This window comes from Aythya marila (assembly GCF_965140915.1).
Source record: "Aythya marila genome assembly, chromosome: 2".
NCBI lineage: Eukaryota > Metazoa > Chordata > Aves > Anseriformes > Anatidae > Aythya > Aythya marila.
Window position 1 is genome coordinate 57,479,962 of NC_139043.1, and position 23,233 is coordinate 57,503,194.

A 23,233-nucleotide genomic window follows, 5' to 3' on the forward strand; every position below is an offset into this window, starting at 1 on the left:
ACTAATACGTTTCATGTTAGCTGCAATGCCCAGCTAAGTGTGGATAGTTGCTCATAATGCTGACGTAACTTGCTCTCTCATGTTTGGCTCTATCAGTCATGTAAAAGATAGACTAGACTTCTGCAAGCATTGGCTGGTGGAATTATCAGACTGATAATTTGTAGGGAAAGTGATAGCTACAGAAAAGACCCCATACCAGTTGCATCCACAGAATTATTGTTTTTTATTGTGTTGTGTTTTTTTTTTTTGGGAGGGGGAGAGAAAGGATCAGAGAAGGTCTTGTTGCTGCCATTCATTATCACAGTTATCTCCTCTGTTATTTATATCTATTTGACCTGAAATCTTCTTGGTTGCTGCCTCTAACCATGTGTTCCTGTTGTTTACTCTTTTTCTCCTTTTTCAATTTCCAGGTTTTCTAAAATGTTGAAATTTGGCTTCAACTGAACTACTCTTTGGAACATGCACTGAGAAACTTGGAGAGAGACTGCCTGCTAAAGGGCTTCAGCAACACCTGTGTCTGTGTATTGGGTGGAATAAGCTGAGGTGTTCTTCTAAGCTCAGGTACAAGAAGGAGGAAGAGGCACGAGAGGCATGATTGTTAAATATAGGGGTAATCCAGGACCTCAGGGGTTTCTAAAAGCATAGTTGTGTCAGTTTAATTAAGTGTGATTATCTTTCTTTTTCTTCTTCTCCTCTCTATTCCCCTTATACCAGGCTTAATTAAGATGCAAAATTTTTGGTGAGCAGAGTCTTGGCTTAAATGAGGCTTCTATTGATTTAGTTCCATCAGTCAAGAACAACGGTTGCTGTCAGCAGATGAACTTGTGTACTATTTATTGAGATAATTTTGATCATTATGATTATTTCATTCTGTTTTTCAGTCTTTGCAAGAAATGTACATATTTCATCATCTCCTTTTTTTGTTTCACTGTTTCCATCTTTATTACTCGTTTTAAATAGCAAATATATTTTATTGTCCTCATTACAAAGGAGAACCCCCATTCTGATTGCTTTGGCTCTTTTTCTGTAGGATCAATCACCCTGGCAGAATGACATACGATGGCAGTAAAAGTGCATGACATTTTTTCCAAGCCACTTCTGTGTTGTTTTGGATCTATTTCCAAGCTTCTTAATGACACAAAGAAAATATTATTAATTTATTGTTATTCTTGGCACTTTCTGAGCATGCTGTTGGTGCTCAACAAGTGACTTTCCTTCCACACAACATGTGGAATTTCAGGGCCAGGTTCCCATTCCTCGATGTATGTGTCAGATCAATGTAAATATTATGAAGCCAAATAATTACATGGTTTTCCATAGTTTCTCAGGATTAGGTGCTGTATGACTGAGATGAGAATCCAGCTCACAATATCTGCCTCGTCTAACAAATGTTTCTGGTAGCACCAACATAAGAGAACAGAAAGCCAGCAGGCAGAGAAGTGGCAGCGCTGAGATCACTGGCAGATCCCTGGCACTGCTATGTTTGTGAAGGCTGTGCTTCCTATCCAGTTCCTGCTACATTTTTTAATTTGTTTAGCACACAGCAAGTCTCATTATTCTTAATAGGAGTTGTTGAGAAATGAGTATTTTTGAAAATCTGCCTGTACATGCTTAATGAATGTGCTCTAGGGAAATTGAACATTTGGGATTTCTATTTCTCTATTGAAATTCCTCATTGAGCCCCTCGCCCTTCTCTCTCCCCCCCCCCCCCTCCTTTTTTTTAAGCAGGAAGAGCAATTATTTCATGCAGAAAATGTTTTCCATGTGCCTTGCTCTTTCTTCACTCAATCCCATTCTCAGTTGCTATGTGAGCGTATTTTCATTGTGTTTTAATGTATTTTAACTACTGCCCAAGAGCCACAGGTAAAGTAAGGAAACTATACAGTTTTCCATGCAAAATCTGTACTTGTACAACCGGTGCAGCTCATTTGAGTTGCTACAATTTAGGCGTCCATTTAAATGCTGGAAGTACATGTTTAACACCACAAGAAAGAACCTAACTTCTGATACATGTTCCAGTAACCAACCTAGTTATATACAAGGTTGGAGGTTGCCATCTAGCATAATTTGTTTTTCTCATCAGGTAAAAGGTGTCTCAAGTTATAGATCATCTATGCTGCACCACCTTCCATACAGTTAATATTTCAACACATTAGGACTAATTGTGTTGCATGTCATGATCTTCCTCCTTGTGCATTAATTACTGGGGGAAGGAGGACATCTTTCTCATTGTGTGTTAGCATCAGTGAGTTTCTGATGTGATGCCTAGGAAGGAGAGCAATAGTAGGAAGACTTCTCCTGTTATTCTGAGTTCTTGCATGTTGGGACTGCTACTGTACTGATGAGGCGATCCAACCATTTATCTCTAGTAAAACAATTGTTTTATGGAGCACGGTAATTAGTGATTCACTAATTCGCTGATTCTGTGAAGGTATTGAAACAGTGAAAGAAGTGTGCTACTGTACAAGAGCAAAAATGAGGAACCCTTCCCCTCCTGTCCTCTCCTCAAACAGATTTGAGCTTTCCTGGGTTGGTCTCTGCACTGTGATTGCTGCAATTAGCCTGTTTTGATGTGGCCAAAATGATTAGAAGCATTCAGCTAGGAAAACATTCATCTCCTGGCTTCATGCATGAATCACTGTCTCTGTATACCTGCCGGCAGCACCTTTCTTCAGGGCTTACCTGTCATAATGGTGATCTCAGTGGAAGTCATGAGTCACTTCCAGAGTTTGTGAATCACTGAGCTCAATCCAGAGACTTAGATAACAGCATTGTGGAAGAATTACAGACCATAACAGAAAACTCTGTAATTCCATTAAGTTTAAATCCATCTGTACATTATTATAAGAGGGTGCAATCATCTGTGTGTTCTAGAAGTGATTTTAAGAGCCTGTAGACCTTTGATATCTCTAAAGCCCTAGCTTCATTTGGGGTAATTTTCTATCTTCTGGAGCACTCTTTCACAATGAAGAATCATACAAGGATGTTTAATTTAGATTCCATGTGAATTAACTTTCAGCTGAGCTCCTCCTTCCTGCTCATTGCTTTACGTGATATTGGGCTGAAGACACTGGGAGTCTTTGATTTTGATTTAAGCAGAGCCCGGATTTTAGCTTCACACTCTTGCAGCTATTTCTGATGAAAACCTTGAACCCTTTGACATTTAACCTCTGAATCTGGTCCACCATTTTGGTTGTTCATAGAGTTTTTTATTTGCAAAGCCCAGCATATGAGTTCCCTGTTTTTTTAATTCAAGCTGTTCTTGAAAAATGATAAAAACAGACTGAAATAACAAAGCTACTTCTCTTGTTTTACTTGTAGAGCTGAGAAACAGCTAAGCAAATGTCAGCCAGATTTAATTCAAAAAGAAAAATAGCCTTCTATCTTACGTGCCAAACTTTACTTTGAATAATAATAAAGCCCTGAAATTGCTGATAGCTAGGCTCTAACTGTAAAAAAAAAAAAAAAAAAAAAAAAAAAGGGGGGGTGGGGGTGGGGAGAGAAATAGGATTGGAAACAATTATTGCAATTCACTGATGTTAGACACAATAGGGAGCAGCTTTGTATTGTTAGTAATGAGTGATGAAATCAGATCTCCGAGACTAGAAAATTAGTTATATCATTTGTCCTCTCTTTGGACAAAAGGAGAGAATGGGATAGATGTGATAGCTGTCCTGCGTCCTCATTGCCTGGTGGACCCCTTCGTTTTGGGCACACAAAGTATGCTGGAACATTGTGTTTCTGTTTTAGCAGATGAGTGGAAATGACGCACCAGCATGATGGTGCCAGAAGTATGGTGAAAAAAAAAATAAAAACCTTCTAGATAGTACTTTTTAAGCTGCTCTCACAACAGCCATTTAAAAGAGATAAGAGGATACCCATGCTTTTCTTCTTGACTGAGAAGGTAATCTTTCTCAGGAACAAATGGAGGAAATGTTTAATTACCCTTCTGAGAAAGGCAGCAGAGACAAGCAATGAGCTTTCTACAGTGTGTTTGCATTTGTGTGTGTGTGTGGACAGTTCAGGAGAAAAAAAGTGTTTTTAGTTTCCCCAGTTATTTATTACACATCTGCAGCTTGCCTAATTGAACACAGAGAGGTTATCACTTCCAACAAAACAGTCACCAGGGGATACTGATTTTTTTTATCCAATCAACTTTCCCAGTGGCTGAAAATTGTTAATGTTTATTAACAGAAGAAAGTCAAAGTTAAAGCAAAGGAGGAAAATCAATCATTGACCTAACAGGGAAAAAACCTGCAACTGCTAGTTCTCGATACACTATTAACTGTTCATCAGAAGTGTGCTAGCAGTCACTCAGGCTCATTCAGAATAGCTTCTGTGATAAATGTGGTGGCCAGAGAATGTCCAAATATAAAGATAAAAATAAAGATCATTTTATTCTACCTTATAACATTGTCTAGGAAGCTAGGTTATAATTGTATCTAGAAATATTTTAGTGACACAGATGCATAGTTTTTAACTACTACATCTAGCTTTTCTGCTAGAAATGTCAGAGGAAGTGATAAGAGCCACCTTGTGAATATGTTTTAATGGAAAACCTAATACCCTATGGATTAGACTGCAGCTATCCCTCAGATGAAATTACAGTTAAATTTGTGTGCCCAAAAGGCTTTGGTCATCTATGCCAATGCGGAATTCAGCCTGATGAGACGATTTTGACATAGTAAGGACTTGAGGATTGGCATGTTTTCAAAGCTGTACATTCTGCTTTAACTGCCACACCCCTATTAGTATCAATGGGTGTTAGGCAATGAAACCAACACTTCTTGATTTGAAATTCTGTTCCTGAGTGTCATGGTAGGTTTACAGTTTACTACATATCAAACCAAAAGGTTATATCCAGGGTACAACGTCCACTTGTAATCATCCAGAAATACAGACAGTGCGATCTCTCCACAGCTGCAATAACATCACTGTAGGATGTTATGTGTGGGGCCACTCATGTAAGCTCCATAGATCATAGATATTCCCTGGAACAGGATGCTGGATCTGATTCGTAATCCTGTCCCATTAGGTCTGAGTGTGTTCAAACTTTCAGAAACCTCCTCCTGAGGAAGACTGGGGGAGAAGAGGGGTGAAAAATAAGCCTCAAGTCACTTGGTTCTCTCCTAGGACCTCTAATCCTACCACCTTCATTCCTAAGCCTATCCTGGGAGTTGTTTGGTATTACATTCGTGTCCTCTTTCTTTGTGCTTCAGCTTTGCACTGTCTGAAAACTCGGTGCATTTATTACCTGTCTAGTTTTGGCAGTTCCTGTTCCATGTGTAAATACAGTTAAAATGCATTCAGGATGCAATCACATAATAGGCTTTTATTTCTGTTTGGTTTCTAAACAAAAATAAATAAATAAATAAATAACTTTCACTCTCTCATTTTTTAAACAAATGACATTTTTTATATGATGGGAAAAAGTCACAGGGAAGAAAAATCACCACTTTTCCATCATGGATGAAAATATTTTGCGCTGCTTGTAGAGAACTGACATAGGAAAACAGAAGCTGAGTACCAAGGCCAGTGAAAATGTCTGAAGTTGTTTAAACTTCCAAAGCCGGAAGGTCACGCTGTAAGACAAACATGTGCTGCCCCATTAGGTCACTCCACAGGATTCCGTTCTGTTAATTTTGCTTTAAAATATCTCTGATTCCTGTTAAAAGTGCATCCTCAGGGTCATGCTGACATTTGTCTCCTATGTGTTGTGTAACTCAGTTTCCTGAATTCTGCACTGGGCAAAATATTTTTGGATGGTAAGAAAACCATCTTTTACATCTTAAAATGAGGGTTGAATTGTAAACTGGATGTGTAGAAAGAGTATTTCCACAAGGTAGTGGGTGCTACATGCATATTACTCAGAGTAAAACGTAAACTTTATCTGTAAGTGTCTAAAGCACAAAACATTGTTAAGCACAGCACTTTAAAATGTCGTTAAGGTTCCAGAGAGTGAAAATGGGAACAACACTAAACTTATCTCCCTTCACAGTTCTAAGTAAATGCCATTTTTGCACAGATCCTGCCACGTCGACTGCCTGGATTTGGCAGTGTTGAGGTTTTGTGCTCAGCTGTTCTCTCACAACCAGCTTTCTTTCTTTGATCTTTCCTGCTTTCCCCCCAGTGCAGTTTGGGTCCTCCAAGCTGGCCAGGCAAGCCATCAGGAAGCTCTATCAAACTCTGGCACAAATGATCTTTGCATTCGTCCCTTTGCCTGCAGGAATGAACCATCAAGTTTCAAGTATAATTTGTAGCATGAATCCAAACTTTGTGGCCCTGGCTTCTTTCTGATGAATATGACATCTGATTAATTCTATGCACATGTTCCGAAGTACCAATCTTTGTTTGTCTAGAGTTTGATATATTTAACAGCTTGGGAATGAAGACAATGCCAGCTACGTCTGTTTCTATTAGACATATAGAAGATATGTAGCTCTCCAATGTAAGCATAGGCATATATATGTGGAAAATATGTTCTAAATCTCTTCTGAGGAAGTAGCAGTGTCTAAAATATAAAGGAATGATCCTTTTAGCTTAGGTACTTCTAATCAAAACCATTCAAAGCACCCAAAAGAAACATTATAAAATTAATTTCACCTTTACCTAAGAGTTGGCAAGCTTCCATGGACATATCCCAAAGTCTGCTATGGATGGTTTTGAATCCAGGAAGCACTATGTGTTGAAGTGGTGTTTGGATCTGCAATGACAGCACATATTCAGCTGTGTATTTAAAAACGGAGCTGAAAGGATGAGGAACAAAATACTTGGTTCTCCTCACACCAGACATGTGGGAAGATGTTTTTGTTTAACTTAACCAGTGACAGGGAGGAAATGTTGCTGAGATTCTGGGAAGCTTCTGCCTGAGACTTGAAAGGGTGATGTTCTCCAGTAGACAAAAGACAGAAACATCAGACAGCTCTAAAGGGATTAAATTGTCTTGGCTGGGATGAGCCAAGGTTTACAGTGTGGATTCATGTCTGCTCAACGTATTCCAGAAAACCCAAGTCGATCACATTCCTTAGCGTGGTGTAGCACCTCTCTGTATTGACTGAAAGGCAGAAAGAGCAGTCTTGCATTTATTACCTCTCTTCCCAAGGGTAAAGAGCATGTTGTCCCAGGGCACATCAACCAAGGCACATGTTTGTGCACAGGACCCCATCAGACAGCAGAATGGTTATTCTAGGACACATTCCAACAGTTTCTCTTTCTTTTCTAAGTTAAACTGCTACAAATGTTGACTTTTCCCTCTTGTTGGTTCCACCAGTAGCCAAGTTGCATGAACTATTGTGTCACTAAGTTGAGAAAATCTTTTCTGCAGGCAAGAAGGCATTTATGATTATCTCTGACTTGGGGATATTGCTTCAGTCACTTTTAAGGAGGTCTTGAGAAATCAGGCTGGAATTTCCAAATTTTTGTTGGATGAAGAGTAAAGGCCAGTGAGGTTACTGAGAAAAAACATCACTGCACCAGGAAGCAGGCGAGGACCTAAAGGTTGAAACCCCACTGGCTACAGAAGACCAGGAATTAACTTCCAACCGTTATGCCATCTTTCATAAGACTATTGTGCAAAACAAGCCACTTTCACAGCAGGGCTTCCTAGACTGCATTTTTCACTGGATTGTGTCAGGCAGTTCTAAGAGGGCTCTGAGAGGGCTCTGTCTCCTTTTCTGCTGTGAAGGATAGGCTGAGGATGCATTATGCCCTCACCTGAAAGGGAGTGATCCCTCTGCTGCTGCAGACTCTGAACTATGCACTATGCTTCTGAAGACGATATCAGCCTTAATGCTTTTGACCCAGAGACTAAAATATTCACATTGTACTATTTGCAATGACACATTTACATCCCAGCTATAGATAACTTGCTGATATGGGTTAAATTGCCAGCTTTATTAGGGATCCCCCTTTCTAATGGTTTCAGATTTTTCTCTGAAAGTACTGTTCAGATGATGCTGTTCCTTGTGCTATAGCTCTGGCCAAGAATTAATGTATGTGGAAAGTTCCAGCAAATATATTCCTGTTTTTCTCCTAACTAGTCAAGTGTGCAAAAAAGAACAAGCAGCATGCGGTGTCTGGTCAAGGCACAGGACTGAACACCTCAGGCAGGAAAAAGGTGATTCTAAAACATCATATAATCTTTGCAATCCCCAAACTACAGAGAAACTTTGATATAAAATGACTCTGGTACAACCAATTCTCGTGCCTCTCCAGAGCAGAGTCATCCCTGTTAAGGCATAGCTGAAGGTCTTGTGATTTGATACAGTTTAGGATATAAAACAGCACAAAAAGCAATTCAAGGCTTCATGCCTTTTACAATTTGATGTACAGATGGTAGCTTTGAATTTTATTGCTTCTCTGAATATTAAAAAGCTTGATAATATAATTTTGTTAATGTAAGATTGTATGTCATGGATAACCTATGCTGGAACATTTGAAAAAGAGCTGGATGCTCAGAAAGCTGCTGAGAGTGACTGCATTAAGATATTACTCCCAAACAAAATATTAATCGGCTTTCTAAGGCTGCAGACAAATCACAGCCGACTATGTTCCGATTCCTTCCTTTGCAGATTAGAGCAAACCTCAAAATGCCACAAGAGGATTGTCTCTGAGGAACTCAGTTTGGCTCCTGCACGGCGTGCTGGAGCTGACGGTGCTTCATGAGTGTGTCATCTGCTCTCTGGCTGCCCGAGTGCCGCACCACCATCTGGCTTGACTCAGGGAAATGCACAGAGGGAACAGAGGGCTGCACAGAGCCAGCAGGAAGCCCCCCAAATGCTGCGCCCTGCATCCCTGAAAAGCATTTCCCTTTCAAATCAGTCAGAAAAAGTCATTGTGGGAGAGAGAGCTTGAGTGAGCACACTCATCAGAGGAGGTTCATAAAGATAAACTGCTTGTAAAGAAAACAGTCATTAGCAGCTTCTTGACGTGGAAAGATGCAGAGCCCGACCACCCACAAGACTTAGATTAACCTCTGCAGTGACATTAATAATTATTTTCCTGTTATATGTTACAGATTTACTTTGATCTATTAATTTGGTATCATGGCTCTGTTGGTTGATTATCAAAGGCTGAACTGATTACCCGCTAACGTTACCACGGCATCAGTATATCCATTCTGAGTTGCTGGCAATTTACAAATAGATAGGTAGATCAGATTGATTTGTGCCTTTTGTCCAATGGTACCTTGAGGTTTCAGACACTTCTGCTCATTGCTGTAGCATCTGTCTGGTTTAGTTTTCTTAACACAGTAGAGTATGAACACCTAGGCTATTTCCATTTGGGGTTGAATATTCCATTTAGCAAGGCTGTGTAGTTACTATCAGTCTTTGAAGATAGCATGGGCTTATCAGCATTGCCTCACTCAGCCTCACATTGAAACAGCTTTTTCAGGTAGAAGTTTCCTGCCAAACCAAAACCAGGTACAGCCCAAAAGCTGTACCTAGACTTTATTGTCTAAGTCTATGTTGTTCTAATTATAGCTAACAATATATTTTACCATCTGCTGGCAGTTCTCTTACAAATTGCTAGAAAAGCTCCCTTCATTCAGAAGCTTGTCATCCAAAGTTTAGTCTAAAAACAAATTTATTTGAAAACAAATGTTTCCAGATGCTTTCCTGAAATGAAGCACCAGCTTTGATTAAAAACAAATAAATAGCTGAAATAACTGAATGAATTCTGGGTTGTGTCTAGTTCATGCAATGATGCATCTTCTCTCTTCCAAACACCAGCAGAAAATGCACAACTAAGTGTTTATACTGGCACTTCAGCCTTGGAAAGGCCTTTGTAGCTGGAGATTGCTGGGGTAAGCTGGCAGAGCAGGGCTTGTCAAAGTGTGCATGTCATCATCTGGACAAATCTTGAAGGGATGCCCATATGTAGCCCCCACTGACTGAAGGGAAGGTACCAGGCTTCAAATATCCTACCCTGTTTTTAGGCTGTGACCATAAGGTAGTCACTTACTCCATTAAAAAAAAAGGAAGTGTGAGGTTTATATGTCCATTCTGAGCACTTCTGGTTCCCAGTGAACTGACAAAACCAGATGACCATAGGCATCAGACTATTACCAAGAAAAGACTTTCTCCCAAAATGTATATTCTTCCTTGTACAGGCTACCTCAGCTTCCCAGAGAGGAAGAGGCCCAAAGCTTAGTCGCCAGATATATTTTGTAAGAAGATGCTAGACATAATATCAGTTTAAGAATGTTTTCCACAGTGGGTCCTCTTTTATTAATTAGCTAAATTGCACACACAATCTGTAACAATGGAATAAAATTCATGAACAGTTCCTCTCAATTTTTCACGTATCCTCATATTTCCCCAAAGCAGACAGATACTTCAGTGTGATTGAAGAAGGGTAATACCTTTTTTCTTTCCCTCCTTCCCACTTTTTTACCTCTTTTCCCCGCCCTGCTCTCTCTACTTGCAGAGCACTCTGCTTTCTCCTCTCATGGGAGAAAAGGACAAAGTTTTAGCCTATGAATTTTGCTGAATGTGAAATGAAAGGCATTCATGTGTGAAGAGCAGCCATATGATATGTAAATCACAAAATCACAGACCATGCAGGACAACCTGAATTTGTAGTGGCTTTGGAGCCAGGAGGAGATTTCAGTATCTGGGAGGAGAAGAGCAGATGACCATTGCTCCCCAAAGGAATCTATGTAACCAATTTGGCCAGGCGACAGAGCTGGTAGCCAAACTGCAGCAAAAGAGGAGGGGGCAGGCAGGAGTTGGTTCAAGATCATAGGGACAGCCTAGCAAAGTTAACCTTATTAGTCTTTACAGTTTTGTAGAAGAGGAAATTTAAGAGCTAATGTGGCAATATCATGACTAACCTATTTTCCTATTCTTTTTACGTACGTTGTGGCTTAGTATTGTAGTGTTTAGAAGGTGTTTGTGTGTTTATGTGGGTAAGAGCTGGCCTAAGAAACATTTTGTGTTCAACCAGCTGAGATTTTGTACTGCAGCAGGAGACAGAGCAGCAACCCAAGGCAGACATGTTTCCATATCTGGGCACAAATCTCTTGTGTAGGAACAGGAATCTCTCGTTAGTGATCAAGAGAACTTGCATAAACAAGTGTCCATTTCAGAATAGTGCATATTTTTAGGTCAAAAAGTATACATAAACTGCAGAATAAACAATGTTTAAGGCTCTCTTTAATAGGAGTTTTAGTCTGTAAATGTCAAATGATTGCCATTTGTAAGTTGGGTCCTGACAAACTGTAAGTTGCCAGTGTCTCTAGTCTCACTTGTCATGTGAAAACAAGGAATTTCCCTGAATTTGATTAAGCTAGTATTCTGAAAATAAGTGCCAACAAGTATTCATGCTCTTTATTACTCCTCTCTTTCTCCTTCTTTCTGCAAACAAGCCAAGCCAAATGCCCTTCTAGACGTCTTGTAGCACTGTTTTTGTTTGTAGCTTGTAGGCTTAGCAAGCCTCAACATCACCCATATCCTGGGTAAGTGCTGAAGTCTTGGCAACTGTTGGCAAAAGTTTTGTTGCTGCCCATGAAGTCCCATAAATGCCCTAATATTCTGAGGCCCCTGTACCCCAAGACTCCAGATAATGCTGAGAGCAGACAGGTGCCGCTTTGTGCTTCTGAGAAGCAGGTCATTTATTCAGGCACCCATTTCTACAGAGGCAGCTATCAGATAAGCTATTTTTGTTCACCATGTTTCAGACATCCAGGGTAGCTGGTGACCTAACTGTCTGCCCACCCACAGCTTTGTCGTTGGAAAGGCAGGAATGGCTGTTACGGTAGTAGGCAAAAGAGCAAGATGACTGCACAGAGCCAGGTTCCGTGGTATGATATTCACCCTGGAGGAGAGGATGGGAACAGAGGCACCTTAGGCTACCCAGGTGTTCACAGCCAGGCACTGCCCATGTAGTTTCCTACAAGACCTGCAGAAGAGAGAAGGGGAAGGAAAGACCCCACATCTAAAAAGCTGTTTCCATGGAGCTGATTATATGGGCTGACAAGGAAATGCCTTCCTCCAAAAATGTGTATTCTTCCTTACAGTGGCTACCTCAGCTTGCTTGAAAGGAAAAGACCTGATTCTTAGTAACCAGATGTTTCTGTGTGATGATGCAAAACCTAATGGCTGTTTTAAGAGTGTTTTCAACAGAAGGCCTGTTTTATGCATTAAATTGCACACCGAGTTGCAACAGTTGAATAAAATTCATAAGCTGTCCTTCTTCATCTTCCCACCACCACAGCTCCCAGAGACAGTGCCTTCTATGTTTAAATTTGTTGCTTGGACGTGAAGAAATGCTTGTGTCTGAAGTAGCATGAGATCAAATGGAAGGCAGATAGTGAGAGCCCTCTGAAAAAAACTGCCCGTAGTGATCGGATTTAAGCTGTCTTGAAGGTCTTTGTAAATGTACTGAACAAAGGAAATGTCTCAAAGACATTTTATTTTATTTTATTTTATTTGGTCCAGCTCCTGATAAGATAGCATGCTGCATGCCATGTTAAAAAGGAGAATGTTTTCTCCCGAGTCAGCTTTTGCAGAGGAAAATAGCTACTTCCATTTTTTCTTGGATGGAAGGAATGATATTTTGGCAAGTCTTTAGAAAAGGGTGGGGTGTCGTATAGAGGAGGACACTAAAACGGAAAAAATGACTCCCTTGAATTGAAATTCTGCCATTATCATTTGGATGTGTTATAACCCGGTAAATTCCTTCAGTTTAGTAGTCCTGGGAATTGTTAAATTTCTCACAGTGGGAGAAGCCCTGAAAAGCCCAGAAAGTAAATGCAAGCAAATCACAACTTTGGGTTTTAAATTCTGACTTTTGTTTGAGGAGGAGAATAAAATTATCTGAGAAGTTTCTCAGCTTTCCACTCTGGAAAAAAAGAGTCCTTTGGTGGGTCTAATTTTTCTAAAGCATTAGCCAAAACAGGAACAATTAGTTTTTATACTGGCCATTAATGATAAGCCTCCCTCTTCTGATCATTTATGCCTTTGTCACCAGAAATGTGTAGAAGAATAAGAAAGAAATTGCAATCCACTGCTATGCACTATCCACCAAGGAAATGCATCTTTCTTTGCAGTAAAAGTAGATAGGAGACATGCCTGGTGAAAATGGCTATGAGGCGTGCTGCTCCACTTCAAAACTCAAAACAATATAAAAGACACTGGACTCAATGACACCATGAATAACATGTAAGTCTTGTGGGTCAAAAGTCTCAGGAGGAATCCTTTATCACTTGATATCAATTATTTTTGATTCTTTTAAAATACACTGAAATTCAAATTGTCAGAGCAGGAGAATTTTGCAATTAAGAAGCTTTGAAATGGAATAAAAATGAGAAACCAGGGAGTACAAGCATTTCCATGCAAGCCCCCTAATAGATAGTGTATGGGCAAATGATAAACTGGTTAGCCAAAGACTTCATGTAGAACTTGGATGTGACCAAACTCTAAGCATTCTCATAAAATGTTTTTAATGGGCCAGTTGGACTATTATAGCTGGGGATGGGGGCGGGGGGTGGGATGCATGTGTGTGTTCTAGTTTTGGCCAAGTTCCTGATCAGTCCAGGAGAAAATCCAGTTTCTCCTTGTTCTTTAATTAACACTTCATGTTCAGCTATGTGAATTTTCTTCCATGCAGCAGAAGAAGCAACAGTGGTTTTCACTCTTGGTACATGTAAGCAGTGCCAAAAATTTTTGTTGCCACACTATTCTCTTTCTGGCTTCTATTGTATTAGTATCTGTCTCCTTAAATCATAGGCCAGACGCATGTTGAGAATCCCAAGCAGTAGTTGCTAATCCAGGCTATTATGCAAAAACCAGAAACGGAGCTGTCAACAATACGATGGAAAGAATTACTGCAAGCAGCCTGAAGTATCAGCCAACATAGAGTCACATGTGCATGCAAATGAGACACCATTGTGGGGTTCAATCAACACTCCCATATATAGTGTTTATCTCTGCATTTTATTTATATACAGTATATAAACGATATGAAAAATAGAAGCTAACTTTCACTTGTCTTATTGTATCGTGGAGGATATGCCTGATGCAGTAAATAACTGACTGGCACTCTGACGCTGGAAAATAGCAAAGTAGATACAATTGTCTGCTAATAAAGTGAAGCCTCTGGAATGGTAGAAGCCAAAGAAGAGCTGGAAAAGATATTATCTCCCCCGGGGACTCTAAGAGTACAGCTGCCATTGCAACTTGGATTTGCAACCTTAGAGCTTTGGTCATTAACAGTAAACTTTGTTACCAGTGAGTGAAAGTTATCCCACGGTGTCTCATTGCCTTCTGAAACATCCCGTTCATTAAACCTCTTGCCACTGTGGAAGAATTAAATATTTCAGAATCGAATCTCTGAAAGCCCAGAGATAACAAAACTGTCACACATGTCCAGTATTTTGAAGCCTACTGTTGCCTGTTTCCTGGAGCCAGCAGTAGCTAGTGATAACTTTCTGTGGCCTTCTGGCTATATTCACTGGACTAGCTTGTAACCACGGTATTAGTAAGCAAAGAGATGTGCTTATAAGGAAGCATAGTTTAGATACGATGAGAAAAGATGCATTTGGGCCATGTTTCTGTGCCAAATGGGAGAGCCCTGTTGTCTCACCTGGCTGTGGATGAACAAACAGCCCCAGGTGCCTGTGAAGTTGTGACATGCCACCTCGATGTTCTGTGGTGCAGAGGCAGTGATAGTAGCAGCTCTCAACAAACTTCTTCCCATGAGGAAATGACTGCAGTATAACAAGAAACAAGTGTACACAGGCAAGATGTTAATATAGTTGGAAATTGTATTGTTTCCTTTACGTGATTCTCCTTCTTTATCCTCTACCCTTTGACACCAAATGGAGGTTATAGTTGTCCTTCGAAGCATTCAGCGTGTACCACTGGTAACTCAACAGCTGAGAGAAATCACAGGTTATATACAAAAGCTTTAGCCATTTTATTTCAGAGATACAGATACTGAAAACATGGGAGAGGTATGTGTCTCTGCTTTTCTATCAGCTACCATTTCCAGTTCTGTTTGTATTTTAAAAGCTATTCACAAGTGAGATGCAGCTGATATTTTCTAGATGTCTTGATGTCATTTACTGTGAGCCCAAGGGATGACATCTTTGCTTAGGTAGCCCAAAATAAGCAGTTTTCCAGGTGTAGACATCTGGCCTATGCTGTGTTCTGAGCTACTGAGCCACATCCATCTGGAGGCCTCAACGGACTTATTACTCAGCATGTGAATATTCCCTTAAAATAATGTATCTCTCATAATCTTTATCCTTGACTTGATCATCTTACCCACTCTGTCCTTTTCTTCACTCACTCACTTTCCCAAATCTTTCAGGATTGCCTGAACAAGTCAAGAGCTGTGGTTTGATCTCAGACAGTGCTGTCTGAACCCAATGACAGTAAACAAAGATCTTTGTTTTGAGGAGAGGAGTGCTGTATGTATGTGTGGCTCAATGACCACAAAACTGAATCACTGAGCATACACTGTCTTGCATCCCTATCTCCGTAGAAAGTAAAGCAAGTTTGGGGACAATCTGGATAAATGTACAGTTTTCAGAGCTCTTTGAGAAGCACCCTTGAATATCACAAATAGGACTTTATTCTAATTGCATGAAAATTGCCTCAGGGAAGTCAAAAACATTTTTTTTTTTTTTCCAGTAAGTTTCAACTGGCCACCCCTAGCAGGGGTTTTGCTGTCATCCTTTGGCCTCTATTACTTCAATAACAAAGTTGGTTCCTTGCTCTCTAGGCAAGGAACTGCATAAGACCATTTGAAATCTTAAAAAAACGGGCTCTTGCATCTTGCATGTTTAATGATGAATTTGTTGGAGCACAGCAAGTGAATACTTCATGGGCTGAGCTGGCTGCTGATTTTACTTGGAGCAAAGCTCTGAGTGATGAACTTAGCATATAAAGCCCTTTAATTTTCTGTGGCCTGAGATGCTCTAGTTGATCATGGTGCCCAAACTGACATTAGCAGAAGTGACTGAGCTTCAGCTTTCTCGACACTTATTAAGTGTAGAGGAAGGCTGTTCTCAACTTTTTGAGTGTCCTTGGGCAACCTGATGCTGCATTTGTTAATCTCAAGGGAATTATGAAAAGCCCCACTTTGATCTATAAGGAGATTTACTTGGATTTATAGTAGAAAAATTAGCTTACCCCTGCTCCCCAGAACAGTAAATAGTTGTTGTGTAGGTTTTATACTTGTCTGTGTGGAAGAATAGAAAGTGAAAGAACAGTGCTGAAAAAATGACTAACAGATCAATTTTTCTGAAAACTCACGTCTTTCTAACAAGATGTGGGAGATTCTAATTTTAGAAGTGCAAGTAGTTATAGATGGGCAGCAGAAAACAATGAACGAATAATAAGTCAACAGAAAAGCACTTTATAAATAATCGACATGATGCATTGAAGAATAACTCACAAGATGTGTTTAGTTTAAGCTTAGTTCTTGTTAAGAAATTGATTATTTCAGGGAGTTGGCATCTGATGAGTTAGGAGAACTCACTTTAACATCCTGAGCCAAGTGGCTGGTAGGAAAGAGAGATCAGACAGGCCTGACCTCACCTAGAGAGTGACTCTATGTAGAAATAGTATCTGAAAGGCATGAAATTTTATTTGGCTAATGTGCACAGACGTGTCTTGTCAACCGTACAAACTTGGTCAAGGTGGGTGTCTACATATGGGTAGGATTTCAGAGGTCATATTCCCACCAGAATAAAGCCAGTACCTTATCTTCTGGTAAAAAACTAAAACCAAATGCTCTAGCAAGCAGATGTCAAATGTTAAGTACCTGAGATCAGGACACTAGGCTCAGCAACACCTGGAGCAAGTTGCATAATGAGGAGAGAGTTCCAGGCTGCCTAGCCTGGACTAGCAAGGACTAACCATCTCTAAGTTGCAAAACCAGTGATAGTGCACAAGTGCTTCTGAGGCCATGGCTCAGTCTGCAGCATCTCATGACAGGTGGCCAGACAGAAGGACCTGGTTGTTGGGCAGCAGTTCAGAGAGCTGGCAGGGAGAAGAAAGAGTGTTGCTCACAAACTTTATTGTCTCAGACTTATGGAATCACAGAACTGTATTTATCACAGGCACTTTGCAACACCATAGCTTTGCTCCTGCAGGCCTCCACTTCCAAGTCTGGTGTTTCAGTTTAATTTTTTTTTAAGGCATATAAATAAATGTACATGCACTGCCAAACACTAGCAAAGCTCAAAATATGGTTAGGGAGAGACCAGATCATGTGCATCCATGCATAACCCCCAAACGTAAAAATGATGTACTGGATAGTGTGTATGAAATACTAGACCTCCCTCCAGGGTTGTCAGTGTGGCTCCAATCCTGTCAATGTCTTCAGAAACCAGAGCCATCACAAATGCCCCATTAGTCAAGGGTTAGCTGGTCCCACAGCTGTCACTGTAAGTGCCCCGTCCTGGGCTCCATCTACAAAGGATTCACTTGCCAGCACTGTTTTTTTATAGAGAAGGGGCCAGTGGGGTACCAGGACCATCTGCTTAGTTTCAGAGGACCAGGTCTGGGCCAGAAAGTAATTATGAGCATGTTACAGGGAAGATGTAGCACAGGGCCATTCTGCAAACTGTGTAAAGGAAAGTGGACCAAACTGTGCTTGTAGCTATACTGAAATTGATTGTGAATAGCTTTATCATCACAGATGGTATTCTGCAGTTACACTGGTTGAAAGAGGTAAATGTAACTTCAAATTTTACAATATTCTGTGCTCATAATGAAGATATTATTTTCTGTATTTGTATATTAACTTACACAAAACTTGCACAGCTTACAGATTTTAGCCATTGAAGTTAGATTTAAGTTTTCAGAACTGGATGTCAAAAATCGAGATCATAAAACAGAAGCCAGTCTTTCAAAAACAATTAACCAGTCATTGAAGTCAATAGGTTAGCTCAGTGCTTTTGCTTCCTCACATGTACGGTTCTGACATATACTGAAAGACATGTCCTCATTTGATGACACTTGTGATTCAAATCCTATAGCTCATGCCTTTCTTGAAGCTATGGGAAACCTGTAATAATAATGCAAAACACCAAGTACTGAACCCAGACTTTTCTCATGGGTGTTGTTCCCTCAACAAAAAGAAGAAAACAAATCTTTAGTGCGTAATTGTCTTTGCTATATATTAACTTCTCTTTTGCTTTGGAAAGGTTTTCCTTTCAAAAACCTAAACCTGTTGTTTTTGACAAAACAACAACAAAAAAACATGCTTATAATTGAAAATTAACTTTCAAAGGCATTTAATTTTAAAACCCCTAAGAGAAATCAATTCCAGTTTTACTGAGTTCTTCACAGAAAATAAACTTCTGAGATGACCTCTCATCCACATGTGCCCATTTGTCTGATCTGTATGAATGACAACAGAAGTACTCTTTTATGCTTTACATTAGTGCGCTGGTACGTAAGTATTTCTGATATCCCATATAGAATACACAACTAGGTTATTTTATATATCCTTCTTGGTTTTGCTTGCTTGTAAGCCTGAGCTGAAGACAGTAGACACTACTTTGTTTTGAGTTCCTATAAATTTTGACATTTGTCTAAGGAGATAATTCATGTAGCGCCGTAGGACTGTTGTTTGAATTCCAGCAGGAAAAATGTCTTGTTTTGAAAGAAAGGCTTGTTTAAAATCACAAATCTCAAATGAGAAACCAGATAATAAAGCCAAAAAAGGGAACAAAAACAATTCTTGCAAGGCAGACCTCTAAGCTTTGAATTGCCTGATGTATGAGCTGTCAGAAATCCAAAGTTCACCATGTGCAGGGAAATGTTTTGCAAATTCCCTAAGTTAGGGCTTTTTTGGCAGGATCTATTTCCTTGCAGAATTGATATATATATATATATATACATGCATATACATACATACATATATATATATATTTCAATGTATGTATACACATGTATATATATATATTTTACTATTGTAAAAAGATTCCAAAATTGTGCCTTTCTGTAGCAGAACTAGGAATGCCATGTTAGGCCCTATTTTTCACATTTTGCTTGTGTTGACATAATCACTATTTCTTTACCATTTCTAGAGATAAAGAGGTATGTATCCCCTTGGTTCATCTGTGATATGTAAACATTCAAAACATTTTATATGTCAAAATTATTGAGTAATTAGGATGTAGAATACACTGAAACTTTTGGTAATGTTACAGAAATGCCAAGAGAAGAATCACTAGAGAGATGGATCTCCAGTGCTAGTTATTCAGTACAGTAGGTTAATGTGAGTGGTGATTGACTTACACTAACATGAGAAATAGTAAGTTTTAATGCTCCATGTCCAAACACTTGGAAAATCCCTTCAGGTTTTCCTAACAATTTTTTTTTTTCTGTGATAGGTTAAGCCCAAGCCAGAAAGATAAGTATCAACCACTATAAGAATACCCTAGACCCAATCCTGTACCTTAAATCAATTTGTGATTAAAGAATTGCTTTAGTAGGATCCAGAAGAACAGTAACAAACACCTTTGCTCTGAACTCCTTGTGCCAGTTTCCCAAGTGGAAGAGAGGGGAAGGAATTAAGAGGTTCCAGTCCACCCCATGCCTGCATTTCAATGCAATGTGTCCAGACCTCAGCTCTGGAGATGGTTAACCCATGGTTACCTTCACATGCCACAAGTCTTACAGGATCATAGCTGGCTGTTTGCAAATGAGAAATGTATAGAGCAGAAGCTACAGGGACAAAAGGCTCAACTGATATCTTCTTAGGAGGAGGGGAAGAGGAAAGAGAACACAGGAACAGGAGTCAGGAGTAAGACCTGGTGAAGAGGAAGAGCTGCCCACCCATTTCTCCTCCGCTACTCCTTCCTCCAAGTACATTCTGTCAGCTGCTGAGGGTGCCCTGCTGCTTCGTGGTAACTTATGCAAAGATAAAGGATAAAGCAAAAGCTATCCAACACCTCTCTGACGAACAGAAGATGGACTTCAGTGACATATCTTGTGAATTCCCCCACTCTCTGAACTGTCCCTGGTCTATCCAATGGATTAAAATTTATGTATTCCTGCTCTCCAGCAGGTGCAAATTGGGCTGTCAAGAAATGGCAATACAGCTGCAGTGAGCACAAGTTAGCTTTGTGAGTAGCAACTTAGCCTAATGGCTTACTTTTGTCCCTAGCATTGTGCAAATTCTTTAGTATGCCATGGGGCTGGAAGTAATGTCATGAGCAGCATTCTCATCACTCTGTGGGCAGCTATTCCCTCTGATCTTAGATCAAGCCTTATCTCAAAAATAATTAGACCCTTTGCACTCACTCCTTCCACTGGCATGACTGTTCCAGATCGATCCTCTCTGCTCAGCTAGTTTGAAACCTCCTTATTTCCCAGATGAGATGTAGTTATGGCTCATTTATACTCAATCTGAATAGAACATCTAGGGAAAATCCAGGTCCCTATACATATTCAGTGCCTGAGATGGACTGTAATTGCACTAACAGAGCTGCCAGGGTGCTCTGCTCAATGGATAGAGGCATTTGGAGAAGGGTGGTGCCCTTGCAGTTGTGAAAGAAATATTTCTCCATACTATCAAAGCATAAGTCTGTAGCTTAGCTGGTCCCAATGGATGGTGAGGGTAGGAAAGATTCTCGTATTCTAAGCCAACTTATAAAACTTCCAAACATCTTTTGCCTCTTGAGCTCAAGTAACAATAGGCTTCGTTTTCTCAGCTTCGTCTCTGTTCACTGAAATGAGAAGTATTGGTTCCCGGGGGGAGATCTAAAGCTAAGTAAAACAAGCTGTGTGCAATTACCTCTTTCTGAAAAGCAGGAGGAGCTGGGGTAGTACAAATGGTAAGGTTCAGTCCTTGATAAGATTTTCAGGGGAGCACTGAAGGGAAAATTTCACAGCCCTAATTCGTCCAAACATCTCCAAGTCATATTCTGACCAAAAAAAAAACACAGATAAATAAATAAATAAATTTGAATAATTTGTCTGGGAGCTATCATTACTTCTTCAACACACTTTACAAAAAATAATAATAATTAATTAATTAATTAATTTAAAAAAAAGGTTTAAAAAACCACTTATATTACATCCATTTTTGCCATAACATTACTAGTTGCCAGAGGGCTTCACTGAAGAGAAATAGTGCGTAGCAGGTTTGAAGATCAAGTGACACCCCACACACACATTTGTCCTGCACATTCACACTTGCACATTTTCCCAACATTTGCAAGTTTTGCATCTCTTCCACCATTCCTGCTACAGCTCCCTGCCTCATGCATGAAGACCAAGAACATCCACTTAAGTCTGTTTAGAAAATTGTTATAACAGGTGCTTCAAGAAGTCTTGTCTTGTCATCCTTCTTACGGAGCTGTGTGCATTTTGTAAAAGGACAGCTTCTCCAGTGGCCTCCTGTGTGCTTGTAGTGCCAATGTTGGAGGCAGTGGTTCACTGTCCTCTACCTAACATCTTCTGAACTGCTATTAATACAACAGCTGGCTTCACTGCCTTTCATGGGCTTGCACAGCACTAAGAGAGGGCAGCAGACAAGCTTCCAGCTGGAGCAGCTCTGCACGTGCACAGGTGTTGGCAGCAGCTAATCTGGGATCCATCTGAGGGATTGCCTGAGCTCAGCCTGCCACTCTGGTGGACCTGTCCCCTTTGGACACGTTCTCCATGTTCTCTTCTGCTTTGCTGAGAGCCTCGCTTCAATCTCAGGCTTTTAGTACTGGTGGATGTTTCAAACTTTGAGTAGTTTGAATCCAGTTGAAAGGTATTGCTCTTCCCTGCTTCTGACTGATTCTTCACCTCTATTTACTGTTGGTGATGATGGTTTTGTTCTGCATTTACGTGTGTCTTGGAATGGCTGGGTTTTAAGAGGGATGGGGCAGTTTTATTGCATCTTGAGGTTTTGTGATTTTAATAATTGCTGTCCAACATCCTTGTACTTTGGTTATAAACACTTTGTGTATAAAAATAGGGGGGGAAGGGGAGGAGAGGGACCTTCTTGAAGTGCTGTTAGTGTTTGAAGTTTAATCATGCAACTCCACAATTGTCAAAACACACATCTGTGTTTACTGAGTATCTTACGTCTTTAGTGCAGTTTTTAAAAGGCCTCTTCTTCTTCCAGTCAAGCTGCCAGGGATAATTTCAACACACATTCAGAGTTCTAGATTAAAATACCACTGATGAATAATGCCCCTCACAGAGCCTATGATGGATAGCAAGTTACAGTGAGTAGTTAGAAGATAAACTTCATCTAGTTCAGCGCTTCCTATTCATAACATTACTTACTGCTTTGTAGCTGATTTGTGTCTTTTTATTTTATTTTATTTTTTTTAAGAAATAAGAAAGTGTTGGCATAGTTATTGGTCTTTTAAAAATAGAAAAAAAAAAAAAAAACAACACTGAAAATGCAGTAAGAGCTGTCTTACATGAGGCAAACATTGTTGCAATAACTGACCTGCGTACTCTATATTCAAAACAGATCACAAATGAGCCCACCGTTCCAGTTACAACAGGTATCGGTATGTTATTTTATTGTACGGGTTAGAGTTGCATATTTGTTCCTAAGTACTTCAGTAATAGTGTTTTCAGAAATATTATTTTTATAATAATTGCAACAACAATTTCATCTGTTTGATCTATCTCTACCCTGCCCAGCAAGGAGGTCTGAGGGACAGCCCTCAACTTTCTGGTCAGGATTATAATATTCACCTCTGTCAGGGGAGGTGCAGCCTCACAACTGTTCAGATGAAGAAGGAACTGAACCTGATTCTCTCACATGGCAGGCATTCTGAAACTGTTGAATTACTGCTTAGAAAGAGACTGGGAACATCACCACCATTCCTGTCACGACCCGGTTTACATCTAGCTGTGATGCTCAGAGTGAACCACAAGGGGAAGGAGGCCAGGGTATTAAGCATGAGGGCTTGGTGGGACTTTGCGTGAGGAAGGTGTTGGCTAGTCAGTGACATTAGGCACTGGGGCGTGGCAGATGAGGTGTTCTCCATGGCTAAATCAGTTACCTTTTGTCAGATGAGCTGGCAATTGATTCCCTGCCAAATATGGGGTAAAGTACGTTAGCACTTGTATCTCTTTGCTTAGCCAAGGGAGAAGTGTCCACTGCCAAGACAGAGAAATTGAGAATAAATTCCGTTCCCATAAGTACCCATCTATCTTCCCTTTCACCTCACAAAAAAAAAAAAAAAAAAAAAAAAAGTGTTTCTGACCCAAAGCTCTCAACTGCATTATATTTTCTGTGGGTTATCCAAAACTTT